The sequence below is a fragment of the Lagopus leucura genome, unplaced genomic scaffold (genome assembly GCF_019238085.1).
Source record: "Lagopus leucura isolate 7727_CA_CO unplaced genomic scaffold, USGS_WTPT01 Super-Scaffold_100099, whole genome shotgun sequence".
NCBI lineage: Eukaryota > Metazoa > Chordata > Aves > Galliformes > Phasianidae > Lagopus > Lagopus leucura.
The window spans coordinates 54,567-71,764 of record NW_024962323.1 but is presented as its reverse complement, the minus strand read 5'-3'; the positions used below and the strand labels follow the sequence as shown (position 1 = coordinate 71,764).

Sequence of the window (17,198 nt, the reverse complement as noted above, 5' to 3'; positions counted from 1 at the left end):
ATTAGAACATTAGAACATTAGAACATTAGAACATTAGAACATTAGAACATTAGCTGGGTCAATCTTGACACACTGACACCTCAGGTATGGGTGTTCCTCCATGATTCAAATGGGAAGCTGTCTGATCATAGGGATCTTGAGCTAGGACACCATTTGTGAACCAAGGTATTCACAGCAGATACAGGAGCTACGTGAGGCTTACTGTGACACATGTTGAGCCACAGGTGGTCAATCTGGATCCCTAGAGCATCTCAAATGATACCCATGTGGCCACCCACAGCCTAAAGGTTTACATCTAACCTAGCTGTCCCTCTCTGTATCAGCTTGTTCAACTCTACACTGCCACCTGGGATTCCCTTAGGATCCTGACCTGACTGCACTCAGAGATGTGTAAAACAGGCAGAGACCACCCTCCTCCTGCTTCACGGCCATGAGAAGTCATGTCTGGGGAGGACAGATTGGCCCAGGGGCATTCTCTGCTTTCTGCAGATGCACTGTCAAATCCACCACTGATATTCGTAATCCCACTTCCTCCAGCTGTGTGGAAGGATGCTGGTTATAATGCCAGATCTTAAATGTGCCCACATTACTGCCAGTCTGGCTAACGATGCTCCTATGGGAAAAAGATACGAAAGCCACTGCAAAGTACCAACACATGTTCTCATTTAGGGAAAGAAAGATTAAATAAATGTTTCATTACATTTTGCAAACTGACAGCACAATTTATTATTACCTTTTTTTTTTTTTTTTTTTTTTTAGTATGGTTATTCTTTTGGGAACAGATTTCAGTGATATATTCAGATTTTAAAAAAGCTGGATCACAGAATCAGAGAATAACAGGGACTGCAAGGGACCTTGATGGTAAGCCTGGAAGGGACATGGATGGTAGGCCCCATTTAAAAAGCAAACAACAGCAAAAAAAGAAACACAAATGAACCAGTCTGTATCATTAATATGGGGTACAAGGATACAAAAAAAAAAAAGAGAAATAGCTGGATCTGTTCTTCTCTTTCACAAGTGCTCTGCTATCAGAAGAGCTGCAAATCCAACTCTCTCTAAATTACTGTATGTGTTTTTCCCACTGCCTTTGCAATGCTTTTATCTTGTGCAGATTTTAAAAATGTTTTTTGTTTTTGCTGGCAGCTTCAGCACCATCTGCTGAACCATCTACTCATTTCTCATTCTTAGTGGCTGCTGGCTTTGTTCTGTCACTGGAAGCATTTTCCAATTTGTTCCTTTGCATATTTGCATGCTGTTTTGAAAGCCTGCAGAAAGCAGACTTGGTAAATACCAGCTAATGCGACCACAGCACTGTGAGCTACATTTCCTGTTATTCTGTTTTAACAAGGTGGTGGATGTGTTGGAGTTGCTGTGTTGGTATCTGTGACCTTTATTTAAGAAAGTTTGAGAAGTAAATAAGGATGCTCTGATCTCTCAACCTTGCCTAACTGCATCCTCACCGAAGCACATCTCCCAGGTGGATGAAGAGGAGCTATCTCAATACCATCCCTGACCATTCCACAATGAAAGCTGAACTGCAGTAGAGTTCTGTGGGAGAGCAGTTTGAGTTTTGTCAACACCAAAGATCTGTGTCTTTTATTTTTTCCCCAAACAGAAAGCTGAACCGATTTAACACACAACTGCTATTCTATGAAGAATCACCTCATTATCCATTCCCTCCAGAGCAGAATCCTTCAGTCTCTGGTCAGACTGGAAATAGCGTAATTGAGTTTGTTGGCCATTTAGAGTTGAACCATTTGTGCAATAATTGTCCCTGGAAACAAAGGCTTGAGGAGGCAGTCCATTAATTTTCTGAGAGCTGTCATTTTCATAAAACATTTGGGTAGGCTTTTTCTTCCAAAACCAGCATGGGTTTTAACCGTCAGAAACAGCTTTCAGTATTTTTACACCAGAAAGTTCATTTATAGGGGGAAATAAATAATTTCAACTCAAACAATAAACTTGAACTGAGACTAACTATCCATTCAGCCATGAAATAAATGAATTTGAAAACATCCAATTTTTATACTGAGCAATAACAAAAGTATTCAAGTAATTAATCCTGAAATCCCTCTCTAAATACAGGTGGAAGAAAACAATTTTTTATTGCAATTCAGCTGTCAAAAGAACTTTTGATTTTATATTTGTGGTATTGCCTCGAAGATAGATGTGTTTTTTGCAACAAAATTATACCCTTCGCTGACCAGTCTATCTAATGAGCACTTCTAGTTGGATAAACTACTTGGGATTACAGACAGCCTTGTGCAATTTCCAAAAATTACTCCCGTGGCTCCAGTATCCCAGACATCCAAGGTCAAATCATTACCAATGACACAGCTTAAGTCACCTGGGAAATTTCTTCCTTATTCAGTGTGAAACTATGACTTAAATATGAACTCTGAAGTGTCTGAATTTTTCCCCTTCCTAAGTAAAAAAATGCAACTTCTAGTGTTTGTGCAACAAAGTTCACCCAGGCCAACGTTTTCCTTTGCAGAATGACAGCACGAGTCCCCACACTGTCTGACAAGACTCTAAACTAAGATCATTGACATGCCAATGTCACCAGTCTAAGAAACTGATGATGCTATCTCATTTCCAAGTATTCCCAGGATCCCTGATGCATCCTCACCATCACAGTGTTGAGAAATAATCCTGCCTTCATTTTCTTTCAGCCTCCTCCCTTCCCTCCCTATGTGCATTCTGCACAAAGGTAGCTGTATTTAGAAACACAAAATAGTGGTCACTGCTCCTGTTTTCATAGCCTGTCCTTCTCCAGATCTGAAGCACCTGAGCTGCCTTTGAATCTATTTCCTCTTACAAATGTACTATATCTTTCTTACTCAACAGTAAGACTTTGCAATCAATTGTTGCCTAGAAGCTGCGTATTTCGGTGTCTTCTCATCCAAAGTATGTAGAAAGCTGTCTACACAAAGTTGTTTGAAGCTTCTTTCCATCTTTGCAGGTTTCTTCAGCCTTTTAAAATTTTACTGAGGAAAGAGGCTTAAAAAGCATCACAAGAAGTTTGGTTTCCTTTGCAAATGCAAATTTTCTAATTCCTAACTGCTCAGATTCCAACATTAGTTTAGACAAATAAGGACTTCACTTTCAGATTTTAGAACAAAAAAAGCTTGATATATTCTTAGGCTAAGAGTTAGAAAATCCAACCTCAAGGTCATGAGGCTGAATGACTCCAAAACATCATATGGTTGCTATTTTAAAGACGGATAAATCAAATCTGAATGTGCTAATAACCAAAAACTCAACGCATGCATTAAATTTGTTATGCAGTGTTTGGCAGCATGCAAACTCCTTGCTGTATGCCTGACCACACCGCGCCGTGGCTGCTAAGCATCAGTGGACTGTTTAGCCATAGAAAACCATAAGAAACACGACCACCTTATCTAGCTGTTCTTTCCTGCAGTGAGTCACTGTCATGCCACATACCAGCACTCCTTGGCTTTCGACACAGCATCTCTATTTCAACATACTTTTGTCAGTGGAGGTCTAAGAGAAGATGGGAAAATGCTCAAAAGAACAAGTAAATGCCTGGAGAACAAGTAACTACCACTCCTGGTACAAACAGTTTAAACGTACTCGGGGTGACAAGAAGTTGGGTTCCAGCCCCAAATGCCAGTTCTGCATATCCCTGGTTTGCACACTGATGCCAACCTCTGCAAAAACGCAGGCACGTTTTCCAAACCCACACTGACAGCCAGATCAACGGGCATTCTAGAGCAGGGAGTAACTTAAGGGAGCAGTGGCAAAACACACTGATTTTAAACACTGTCAAAGTACAAAAGAAATCTACAAGAAAAACAGTCAGGAAGAAGGGGATAAAAAAATTATCATTCTTTCCTTGGTTACAGCTGTGAACTGCACATTTTGAGAGTGATGCCAGAGTAATCTGTGTTTGTAAAATCGCCTAAAACTCTATTCAGCACGCCTTGTGGTTAAGGACTTTTCCCTTAACATTTCGTTGCTTATTACTTATTACTGGCTTAATCATCAGCCAAGCTCCTTTTGATAATGTCAGCTTGTATCCTCTTTACCCCCATAACTCACATGTTCCAGGAAACCTGGAGCCTTTGCACATCAAGGTTCCTACACTCTCACTCAGGTAAGCACTACCAGAAGTAAGGGTTAAGGGTGGACTTGTGGCTTTGACAGCTTGGTAAATGTGGATTCATATCCCAGTCACGTACAGAATCCACTTGCAGTACCTGTGGATAATGCCACTACTGTCCAACAAGACAAAAGATAGGTCAGTTCCCTTTCTGACACTAACAGTTTAAAAAGGAATAAGTATATTATACCTTGGTGGATTCTCCTGCAAGTAAAGATAAAATGGTGGTACACAAGTAGATATTTTCTTAATAATTCTTTTATTTCAATGTTTGTTCATCTGACATATCGTCCATGACTTGGCTTGAGGCCAATGGAAGTGTCATGGATTTACCCTTAGAATAGGAGAAATGCTGGTGATGGTCAGAAGAACAGAATTAGTTTTTGTCTTAGCTATTACAGGAATGCAACTGAACGAAGAGCACTGTAAGCTCATTTTCCTTCAGCTGCCTCAAGAAATTCTGCTTGGACATCTTCCTTGAAATAACTTCCACCAGTTAGGTGACACTTCAGGCTACTATAGCATTCTTCCAGATCTTAATGTGTATCCTGAACAGGCTTGCAAATTAGGGAAAACTTCAGGATGCATGTACCTGGTAGAACCAGAAGTCTTCTCCCTGACCCAAATGTGAGATTGTACCCATTTCCATAGTCACAGGCCTCTGCAATATTCTGAGTGGTACTGAATGGGACCTTCAGCCATGAGACAGGCCACTAAAGGAATCCCATTATCTCCACAGTCAGACTTTGCCTCCATCCTTTACTCATATTTTCACTATGAAGCACTGTCATATTTTATGTTTTTCAAACTTTCAAACTCTTTCACTTGAATATTTCCCTGTATTTATTTATGTCTTGTTTCCACAAAACCACCTGCATCACAAATCAGTCCTTCATTCCTCATTTACTTAATCTCACTGTCAGCCAGATAAATCTCTCAAGATTCAGTGCATCTACTTTTAATTCACAGCTCACATAGGGTCTGATGAAACAGTATCAACTCCATCATCGCATTTTCTTGGATTTGCTATCTGGATTAGTCAAGAGTCATTTCAATTCAAATTTGCCATTTAGATTTTAAGTAGAAGTCATGCTTTTCAGTATACAATTCTTTTTTAATTAATTTATTTTTTTTTTAATAGGGAGAGCATTGCTTGTTCTGCCAAAAAGCACTGAGGTTTTGGTGTACCTTCAGGAAAGACTTAGTTGTGAACAGAGCTGGATCTGTAGCAGCTGCATACAGATATGGCCATAACAGGTCAATCTGAGGACACGTACAAACGGACTCAAGGAGAGCTCTCAATCATTACTACTTCAGCTTGCTAATAACTAATTCTAACTCCACATAAACTGGAAGTTCTTATTTTTGTCATATATTTTTCAACAGGGTCAGAAGATCGTTTGAAATATAGGATTTTTTTCCAGAGATTTTCAGAATTGATCGTTTCTTTATACTGTTGTGTATTTTCACTTTTAGAATAGAATTGCTTTGAAGTTATCTTAAACATGACACCATTTTAAGAAATGGAAGCGTTACTCTTTCAGAGTGAAAAGAAAATCATTCAGATAAATGTCTCGTAAAGAAATTTAGAAAAAATGACACATTTACAAAAAGAAAAAAGGAAAAGGTTGGTTTCACAGTGTCTGCCTTCCTTTCTTTCCCTTCTCCAAGAAGTTTCACACGAGAGAAGAACATTTATTTTTTTCAGGCATTGCCAAAAAACATTAAAATCGATCAGGGGAATGGGCATGGGTAAAAAGTACATCATATGTTTGGAAAACTAACTGTACTTGAGAAAACAGGAGCTTAGTCAATGATCCAAAGGCATTTCTATGTTAAACTGTGTTAACGCCATGCCCATAAATGACAGATTACAAGTTACTTGAGAAAGAACATAAGAAACAGAGCACATGTGCAAGAGCAGACTGTACTCTTCCCCTACAGTCCATCTAAATTCCTGTGAATTTTGAACTGGAAGTTGTCCATACATCATCATGTTCAATTGCCACCTAAGAACACGCAGAGCTCGTAACTGCTCACTCGTCACTGCTTAAAAGTACTTTGGGAGATCACTTGTGGCAGCAACTAGCAAAAACTCTACTTTTTTTCATGTACGTTTGTCCAGACCAAATTATTTATCAGATTTCCACAGAAATAATTTACTAATGCATCCTCTTGAACTCCTTTCCTCTGTCTGGCTATCTATCCCACCCCCAGCTTCTAAGGCCTTTTGCACCACAAATTCTCATGCAGTCGCAAGCTTTGAGACAAAGCTGCAAAAGCAATAATCCCTTGTAATGCTCATGTGGATGCTGAATGCTGAAGCAACCTCACAGTACTCCCCACTAATTGGCTACAAACTTGGTATCATTTGGCAGCCATGACACATTCTCAAAGATAAACTTGCTTCCTGAGCTTCAATTATTTGCACTTCACATTATGGCAGAAACTCAGCCCTAACATTACAGCTTCATTCAGGATCTCCAAAGCAAAAACCCATTATGCGCTCCTACTTTCCATCAGGATCCTCTTATCTTAAAGCATTAGCATCCACGTCCCAGAAAAGTCCATTTTACATACTGCAGCTTTAGGGGACAATTCTCACCACTCTGGATTTTGCTCACCAGTGCTGACTTTCTCCACATAAAGATTTCTGTTATCCTGGACTGTTAACCCAGAAACAGTCATCTCTTCAACTTTTCAAGAAAATTCAACTACAATATTTTAAATGCCTGATTTGGGCATCATCAAGCACAGGGAGGGGAAAATATATACAGCCATATAAGTCATCAGCTGAAAATGTATAGTCCCATTTCCATTATACTGTAAAGCAACTAAAGAGGCAAAGTAACTGTTAAAGTGACATAAGTATTTTCAAGAGAAATCACATCTGAGAATTCAGACATACCTAGAGAAACTGTAAGTTTGGTTCCAGTTCCAAATATGAGTTTGCCGTAACCCCCAGTATTGCACTGTGACACCCTGCTTTGCAAAATGGTGCCTCTGTGTGCTCACATGCTGCACCGTACACGTGGCAGTGCAGGGTGCTTACTGGAATAATCTAAGGAAGGCAAGTTACTGCCATCCCCTCAACACGTACAGTGACATAAACACGTTAGACCCATTGCTCTATCATTTTTGCCACTCACTGTTCTGGCCTTTGCCCACAATCTAATCAGACATCTGCTTATTATTTCCTATGTGTGTCAGTTACTATATGCATACGTAGCCTTCCAGAAACAGTTCAGAAGCCTTCTGACCACTGCTGCTGCTGAGTCTGACCAGGCTGTGCTGCCTTTCTGCTCAGTTCACTCTTCCAGGCTGCACTTTACACTGTATTATTTAACACCCTCTGGGTTTCACCCAAAGATGAACTCCACAACCGAACACGGGCTTGGATCTTGCCCTGAATTCTACACAGCCTTTCAGGACACAATAGAAGCCTCCCCTCCGTTCTCTCCAGAACCGGGTCTGCCAAGGCAGCTTGGGCTGAGCTCTGATGTGTGCTCAACTACATGCACACAAACAAGCACTCAGTGCAATATATAGCCCGTTTCCATTACCAAGAGCCAGAAACAACAACTGCCCCAGACAGCAGAGAAACTGAGCAGTATGACTAATGTGAAGGGTTGAAAAAAAGTAATAATAATAATACAGGAAAAATCAGATATCAGAATTTGAATTCAGGCCATATATTCATGCAATCTGGGCTAAATAAATAAATAAATAAATAGTAAAAATAAGACAATAAGACAATAAATAACATAATAAACCAACATGCTCCCAGTTTGCAGGGCTATCTAGCTTTGCACGTCGAAAGGGGGGTAAACATAGTGACAGCTCTGTATCATGTTCTGTGTAGCTGGAAAAATACATTCACACCACAGCGGATATCAGGGCAAAGCACATCAAAACCTCACCCACTGGCTAACATCAAGCCGAATCCTTCCTTAAGAATACAGCCCATAAGAGATCCCTGCTGCAAATTAAATGGAGAATGAGATCATAATTAAATCATTAGTTAATATGTGAACAAAATCCAGTCACCGGTGACACCTCTTCCTCATTCCCTCTGCAAAACCTAGACCATAATTAAATGCGCTCTCCATCCCAAAAAGAAAGTGGGACTGAATTTCTAAGCAAGTATAGATAAAATCTAAGACACAGGTGAAGAATTTTTAATTGTTTTCACTATTCTCCAGTGGAAAAAAAAAAAGTATTGTGGCTATCTTCCTGAGCAACTTTGCTTTTCTTATATAGTTCCTTTCCAAATTTAGAAATTCCCTGATGAATCTACAGGACTACTGAAAATTTGCTTGGGATTTAACTGAGGTAATAAAAAATTAACATGAGGTTTCTGACTCAGGAAATGCCCAGGAAAGTTTGTTAGGTGTGAGAACATACACAATTTTCAAAGGAGGGAGTATATATAAAATTTCCATCAGTATTATTGTATGTCTCCAAATTCAAGCAGCTAAAAGGAAGTCTCTGGTTACATTTAGGAACCAATGCCTAATTTTATTTCAGATGAAGTGAAGGAACAGACTAAAGAGTCTGCTGTGAATATTTTGCAAACTAAACATACCTATAGTTAGGAATTTACCTAAGCTAAAAAAGTTCATATATCTGGAGAAAAACAAGGAAGTTACCTCCTACTCCAAATATAAGGTTTTTTTTTAATTTCCAGGAGAAACACCAGGACACAAAGCTTGCCTGCACCATGATGCAAGTGTGGAACTTCTCACATGGGAAGACAAGTTGCATGCACCCATATTGCCAGATTTTAAGTGTTCCCCCACAGCAAAACTGCACAGCTTGTGAAATTTAAATAATTGCACTAAGGAAGATCTCTGTCCTATAATATCTAGCAGATACTATAGTAAGAATGAAGTCCTTGCAATTCTCATTTGGCAACAACCTGCATCTGAACTGGGTTTTACTACTCTTTTAGCAAGCTTTGACTTTATTTTTGGTGGGCTGAATTTTTCCACCAAATAGCTCAAAGTCCTGAGCCTCAGAAATCTTACTTGGTGTTACCACAAGTGTGGTTCCATCTCCAAAGGTAAGCTGGTAGGAATTCATAGACACACAGTGCTGTCTGGCGTAGCAAAAATCTTTGCATGCTTTTCCAGAACTGTGAGGAGCGTATTCTGCTCGACATCCCTGCCTCCCAACTCACAGGGCTGAGCACCCTGCGGATAACTACTCTGACTTTGAAAGTCAGAACAAGACATTGAGTATCCCCAGCTTTTCCTCATCCTTGGTGGCAATGTTCCCTGCCACAACCAGTAAAGGATGAGAACTTTTTGAACTGTACCAACAGATAGTTGGTAACAAAGCTGCTTGTGATCCTTGCTGAAGCAAAACTGTTGGCTTTGATGTCAGACGTGGTGCAGTAGCTTCAGCACAAAGCCTTGTTGGGCTAGAAAAGGATGGGAGCAAGAACATGACCACGGTTTAGGATCAGAGTAACTGACGAGGACCACCTTCCTATCGTCCACTTTTCCCTCCACAGCTTTTTCCATGATACATCAAATGGGTAGATAACATGAGAAAAAATACAGTAATTCAAATCAGGACTACACAGTTCAACTAGACAGTTCCTTTCACTAGCAACTCACAATCTGAAAAGCTACTCTGCTATTCAAGTCTAAAGCCACAATAAAAAACACAAGCATGTACAAACACGTTTCTTACTTGGTTTCACAATAAGCTCTGTCCCGTTTCCAAAGATGACTTTATAGCCAGTGTTCACACAATGAAAAACAAGCCAACAAAAGCCATCCTTGAAGCCATCACAACCACGGGCACAACTACAGTTTGTCTGACCTATCTCAGGAAATTTAAACGTGAAATACAGCAGTTCCTTCATGGGAAGACTGTGATATGGAGTTTAAATGTTTAATCCACCTGTTATCTTCTATCAGCTGTTCTGATGTGTAGGGATTTTCAAATGATGGTATGAGAAATAAGACAACGTTTCAAGCACATCCAGAATCCTCTGTGCCACAAACAGCTTTCATGCAATAATGGCCCAAAGTGACAGAAAAACTAAACAACAGCACAACCCTACATTTTGAAGGAAGTGAACTATATTAAATTTCCTTTAGGCTTTTTTTGTTTAATTTGAATTTCCAAGTCTAAGCATTTCGTCCTTGACTCTTCCAATATTGGACTGCATAAAAATCAATTTTTGCCCATATTTTCAATAGATTTAAGACATTTTATCAAGTTAGCTCTTGTTTTTGTGATGACTGCTATCCAGACCAGACCTATCTACTTCTTATACCCTCTTATCTTTTCCCACCTATGTTTGAATATTTTGTCAGCCTTGTGTCTGTAAATTTACATGAATTACCACAGAATTCAGCAGGAATTTGCCAGCTTCATTTGGAGTTGTTTTAAAACAGACATTTTGATTTTTCCCAATTTAATGGATTGCACAGCAATGTGGATATAATTCAGAATGGAATAAAACTGAGGCTTAATACCCTGCTCAGGTATAGCATTTCTTGTTCATTCCCTCTCTCCTCATATAAGGTCAAATTGTAGATTATATAGACTTACTAAGATCAACTTTCAGTTTAGCTCCACTTACTCTTTAATTTTTTCCGGTGTGATCAGAAGCTGACCTCTCAAAAAGATAAACCAGAACTGTGTTCAGAAGAAAGCATGTAAAGGACAAATTGATCCACATCCAATTATACAACCATTATTTTTACCAGAAGATGATTTGAATATATGATGATTATAGGATAAGTTTATGGACAGAACACACCATCATGCACCTGCATCCCTGCCCTTGCATTTAATATCACCTTTTGTTCTGCAGCTCACTCGTGACCTTTTCTCCAGAAAATAACATTGTGTACTTACAAGATAGCACTGCCAACCTCGTTCCAGAACCAAGGAGAACCCTTCTTCCTGCATCATACACCCAGTGCAATACACTCTGTCAAAATCTCTCTTTGCACAGACACCATCATTTCCTCTACAAATCCCATTATTTATCAACAGACAGGGAGTAAAGATGCCAAACTGCTTCTGTGTACTTCGGCTCCAGATCCATTTTTATTGCCATCTCATAAAAAAGTACTCAAGCTAAAAGTACCAGAAGCACAACAGCAAAACCACCTGGAGCCCGAGGGCAGCCAAGCAGTGAAGGACTTTGGTATCTGCTTTGTTTTGTTGCCTTACAGGCCCCTGTAACGCTGTGGAGGAGTTGAGGCCTTGGAAAAATTCTGCATTTGTGGACATCTAGATCTATCGAGCTGAGTGCCCAGCTCAGTACTGAAAATGAAAATTAGTGATTATTCTGCATGTTACAGTGCTTACCAGGTCTCAGGGTTAAAATTACCCTTCCTGCCAAACACCACCTTCCCCACACCAGCGTTCACACCGTGGCCAAGGAGGCAGCAAACATAGCAGCTGTTCTGATGAGGTCAACATGTTGGTTATCCTGAAATGTGAAGTGTCAGAACTGGCAATGAATTTATCCACAGAGATGGGTAGGACCTGCATCTGCAGCAAGCCCTGTGGAAGCAGCATGAAGGATAACTGAGGCAGCTATGTCATCTCCAAAGTCAAGTGATTTCGGATCACTGGAAAATGAAGTTTAAAATACACAGACACGTAAAACTTCAGACATCACAAGAAAAGGAAAATGCAACCAGTCAATTTAAGTTTAGAAAGCTTATTCACTGCTTAACAGAAAGTACCCCAGAATTTTTCAGACACAGAAGCTGAAAGGCACGTAGCTCTGCAGGACGTGGTCTGAAAACGCCACCCCTACTGCACCACTGCAGCCTGCAAGATCTGCTTAAGCTTCAACAGGACCAGGTTTCCAAATTTATCTGGAATGCCATCATCTGCACCATGTACCACTAAGTTCAGATTAAAGGGAGAAGTTCTTTTTCTGTTAACTTAAACACTATCAAATACTGCAGAGGAGGCCAAGGCCATGGTAGACATACATGTGGTCATTTTCTAAGAGCTTCTGGAGAATTTCAGTTAGCTCACAAGTTCATCTCCAATAAACAAAAAGCATGGAGAGAAAAAATGACCCAAATTCTAGTTTCCAGTGTACTTGGCTACTTACGGGCCACAACTGAAAGCAAAGTTCCCTTTCCAAATGTGACTTTGTCTGCAATATACACACTCCAACATATTTCATTACAAAAATACTTCTGTCAGCCTCGTGCACGGCCTTGTGCGATAAGCTGTTGCAAAGCTGTGTCACAGAATGCTCAAAAACAGTGTAATTACCTGGAACACAGTGGAATCTGTTCCCCAAACAATGTTCCAGATACACTTGTTCTTCTGACTGGGGCTTCTTTGAGAATACCATCCATTCACTGACGCTGGTTTTCACCCACAGTCCCAAAAGAGCTTGTACTCGTGCTGTTATGCAAAACTAAATGTAGTGTTCTTGCCATCTACTTTATGATTTAGCAACAGAACAAGCATTCTGTGAGGGCTCAGGTTGCTTTTTCTCTCCTGTGTTATTGCTAGAGCAAAGCCACAGGACGTGACTGTGAGACAAAACTGCACCATTAACTCACCTGATTGGCAAGATGGTGGCTTTAGACGCAGAGCCAAGGGTGAATTTGAGAGTGTTGTCAGAACAGCATGGCAATTGACAGAAACCTGGAGGGTTCAGCTGCCAGCAGATGAAACCAGCACTAGGGATGTAGTGGTAGCCTCCTTGCTTACAGCCTGGGCAAGTAGAATGCTCACATTCAGGTGGAAACAGTCTACCTTTCTGAAGGTTGGATTGACAGGGGACTTGCTTGGCTCTATTGGAAGTTCTCCCACTCACAGCTGTGTGCTCACCCACATAAGGTGCCCTTTGTAACTGTCCACACTTCTCTAGGCTGAAAGCAACTGTGGTGTACTTTTCACTCCAGTTATACTCAGAAAAACAGTCTACGTACTGAGAGCTATCTAGCTTAACTAACAGGACAGAGCTGCACCAAGCAAATTCTGGGCCTTGCCTGAGATACCTGAAAGGAAAGAAGTAAGAAACAGAACCTAAAACCCAATTTTGCATCCCCCACCACCTTTCATACCACATACAGGCACTGGGCATAAGTTGTTCTACCTGTTCCTCTGCCTTCTTTCCTGCTTGCTCACAGACTATCAGCAACCAGGAGAGCAATGTTCAAAGCATCTTTCTCTCAACAGGATAAGTCCACCTCATAGAAACATTTCTAAGGACAAGACCACATTTCAGTGGTGATCTCTAACTTGGGTAGGGATTTCATGCAAGGTCATATTCCCAGAGAGTCCTCTGATGGCTACATCATCTACATAAAATGAAATAGCACCTATTTTTTCCTCTACCTCTGTAAGGTGATATGGATGCCACAGAGATATCTACAGTGCATGCATAAGCAATATGACAAAGGAGACAGAAAAACTGAACACTCACTTGGCTGGACAGACAGCCTGGTCCCCGAACCAAAGGTCACTGTGCCATATGCAGAGCTATAATCACACAGCATTTCCTCCCACAACAAAAAGCTCATCCAATGTCTCGAAAAGCAGCATGAGCCCTCAAGGCCATCAAATGCCAAGGCCAGGAAGGGCAGAACACACATCCATCTATGCTCAGAGTGAAGGGAGAAGCAGAAACAAGCACGTAAGGAAGTTTAAGTGCCATAACATATTGCATGGGAAGCCAAGGAAGAGGGGGGCAGCTGAACTTACTGGGCAGAACCTGAAGTTGTGTCCCCTGTCCAAGGGTGAACTTGCCGTAGTTTCCACAGTGGTTTTCGCCTTCACAAGAACATAAGCCCTTCTACATCCTTCGTGAGAAAGGCAACCCCAGCTCCTTGAGAGCCCAAGCCCCTACTTTTAGAATCACAGAGTCGTTACGGTTAGAAAAGACCACTAAGATCATCAAGTCCAACTATTAACCCACTGCCATCATGCCCACTAAACCATGTCCCAAAGTGCCACATTTCCACATTTCTTGAACACCTCCACTTCTTGAGCAACCTATTCCAATGCATCACTACTATTTCTGAGTGGATTTTTTCCTATTATCCAACCTGAACCTCTACTGGCACAACATGAGGCCATTTCCTCTAGACCCCTAGCACTGGTTACATGGGAGAAGAGGCCGACCCCACCTCACCACAACTTCCTTTTAGGTAGCTGTAGTGACAGTCAGGTCTCCCTGAGCCTCTTCTTCTCCAGACTGAATAATCCCAGCTCCCTCAGCCACTCCTCGTAAGACTTGTGCTCCACACTTCTCAACAGTTTCATTGCCTTCTCTGGGCATGCTCCAGGGCCTCGATGTCTTTCTTCTAGTAAGGGGCCAACGACAACATTCAAGGCACAGCTTCACCAGTGCTGGGTATGAAGGGAAGATGATTTCCCAGCTCCTGCTGGCTACAGAGTTTTGATAAGAGCCATGATGCCATTGCCTTCATGGCCACTCAGGCACACTACTGGTTTATGTTATGTTCCAACACCTCCAGATCCTTTCTGCAGTTTCCAGTCACTGCCCCAAGCATGCAGTGATGCATGGGGTTGTTGCGAACAAAATGCAGGACCCAGCGCTTGGTCACGTTGAACATAGTACAGCTGGCCTCAGCCCATTCATCCAGCCTGTTCAGATCCTTCTGTAGAGACTTCCTACCCCGAGGCAGAAAAACTTCCCCCCAACTTTGCCATCTGGAAACTTACTGAGGCGCATTCAATCCCCTGGTCCATATCATCAGTGAAGATATTAAACAGGAAGGGCTCCAGTACCGATGTCTGGGGAGCACTACCTATTGCAGTCTAGATTTAATTTGATCCACCACTATTTTCTGAGCAAGGCCATACAGACAGATTTTTACCAATTTAAGAGAAGCCCTAAATTACATTGGTTTGCAAAAAAAGGAAAAGCCATAGGGAAAGAAAGCACCTGGTAGCTTCATAGGCTGCAAAGTGCCGGAGTGGACTCAGTGCTTGTACTCACAGAGCTTTACGGTCAGCAATGTTCCTTCACCGAATGTCATCTTTCCACCTGCTGTATTATACCCACAGTGTTTCCTGCTGCCTCAAAAACCCAAGTCTTGGCTTACATCCACTCTAATTCATGCCATTAACCACCTCTGACTATCCTTTGTAAGTAAACTCTCCTATGCCCAGAGAGAAACTTCTGCTCTGTCACCCCTTCTTCCCACATCACCCTGCAACTCCTTTGCCATAACCAGACAGAAGATGAAGGATTGTGCATGCTGTCCATAATGCACGTACTAACATTAATGTCTTAGAGATTTGTGCATTATCATGCCAGGCTACAAAATACCACCATCAGTACTCATGAGGCTTTACACAAAGCTTTGCTCCAGCTCCAAAGGTCAGCCTGCTCAAGCCGTCACTCACAGCAACACAAGCCCTTATGCAAGCACTCTCCTCCACCCATAATAAGGAAGCCCTTAGTGTGGTTGGCTGACCCCCACCTCAGCAAGACTTCTCCTCCTATTCCCTATCCATCCATACTATCCCCTAGGTTGCCAGCACAATGGTAAATTCCTCGTAAGTTTCAGAAAATCAGTGTCACAGAGCATACTCCATGTCTAAAGGTGACTTAGTCCCAAAAGCATGCTGACCTCCAGTTCAGCTCTACTCTCACCACCACAGTAACTGCAGCAGTGAGGGCGTTCTCGGAGCCTGTAATGGTAGGCAAGAGCTTTCAGCTCAGCAAATGTGAAATCAAAAGGTGGAACACCAAAGTACATCTATGGAAAAAAGCATGTATGGAAGACCTTTGGGAGCTGCATACTCACATGATGGAACTGAGAGTCTGGTCCCTGAGCCAAAGGTCAGCTTGGAGTCATACTTAGAATAATGCAGCATTTCCTACCCTAACAGAAAGCCTCCCCTCGTCCCCTCCGAGACATCTGGGTAGCAACACGCATCTTCATTGATTGTGCACACTCATGATAAAACAGACATTGATGTCTTGAGAAAGTGAAGTTGAGAAAGAGGAATGCAGATGTCCTCAGCTCTAGAAAGGCCAAGGGCATTCTACTCTGAGACCTGCATCAATGTTTCAATCAGACCATTTCCCCTGGACATACTGCTCACAGTCTGTGTCCATCCATGCATACAGTCTGTCACCTCTGACCTTCCATCATAAATATCTTCCCCCTTCTACTGTGGAAAAATTGTGCTCAATTGCTATTTCTTCCCATTCCACCCTCCAACTTGTTTGCTATAAGCAGTCAGAAGACAAAAAATTGTGAAAGCTGACATGCAGAAAAAATCCCCAAATGTACAAAATAACATTATTGTTCTGGGTATTTCTGGATCACCATGTAAGGATGCAAAATACCACCAGCAGTACTCACAGGGCTTTACACAAAGCTTTGTTCCAGCTCCAAAGGTGAAGCTGACCCAGCCAACACTCACAGCAACACAAGCCCTTGTACAAACATGCTCCTGTCCCCATATCAAGACAGCCTTTAGTGTGGCTGGCTGAGCCCTAACCCTGTAACACTCGGGTGACCCTTTCCCTAAAACATTGAGACCTCCAATTCAGCACTGCTCCCACCACACTGAAATACTTTAACTGCAGCAGTGAGGGCATTATTAGTAATGGCAGAAGAGGGATTTTAGCCCTGTCGTGTTGTAAGTCCAAAGGTGAAACACAAAATTACATCTATTGGAAGAGGCACAAATGGAAGATCTATGGAAGCAGTGTACTCACGGGGTTGGACAGAGAGCCTGGTCCCTGTGCCAAAGGTCAGCTCTCTTGCACCATGTCCTGTATTCACACAGCACTGCTTCCCTTAACAAAAAGACCACGCTGTCACTTGAGAGCCAACACTGGTCCCCAAGGATTAGTCTGACCATGCCAAGTCACAGAGGGGCAGCAGAAGGGTGAGGAGGATCCTTCTCACCCCAAAGCAAGAGTGGAAATTACCATGCTGGTTGTATAGGATGAGGCTGGGCTGAAACTGAGGGGCACTTCCAAATGTTCTCCTCCTTCTCCTGACCTCAAAGCCCATCCAAACTGTCCTCTGTGTTGCCATCACAAAGGCAAATCCCTGACAAGATGTGAGAATGCCAGTGAGAC

General features: G+C 41.8%; 1 gene segment (V, D, J or C); it reads right to left on the bottom strand.

Moving 5' to 3' along the window:
• Positions 1-17,198, bottom strand: part of LOC122188953 — a 27,540-nt gene that overhangs the window by 2,797 nt on the left and 7,545 nt on the right.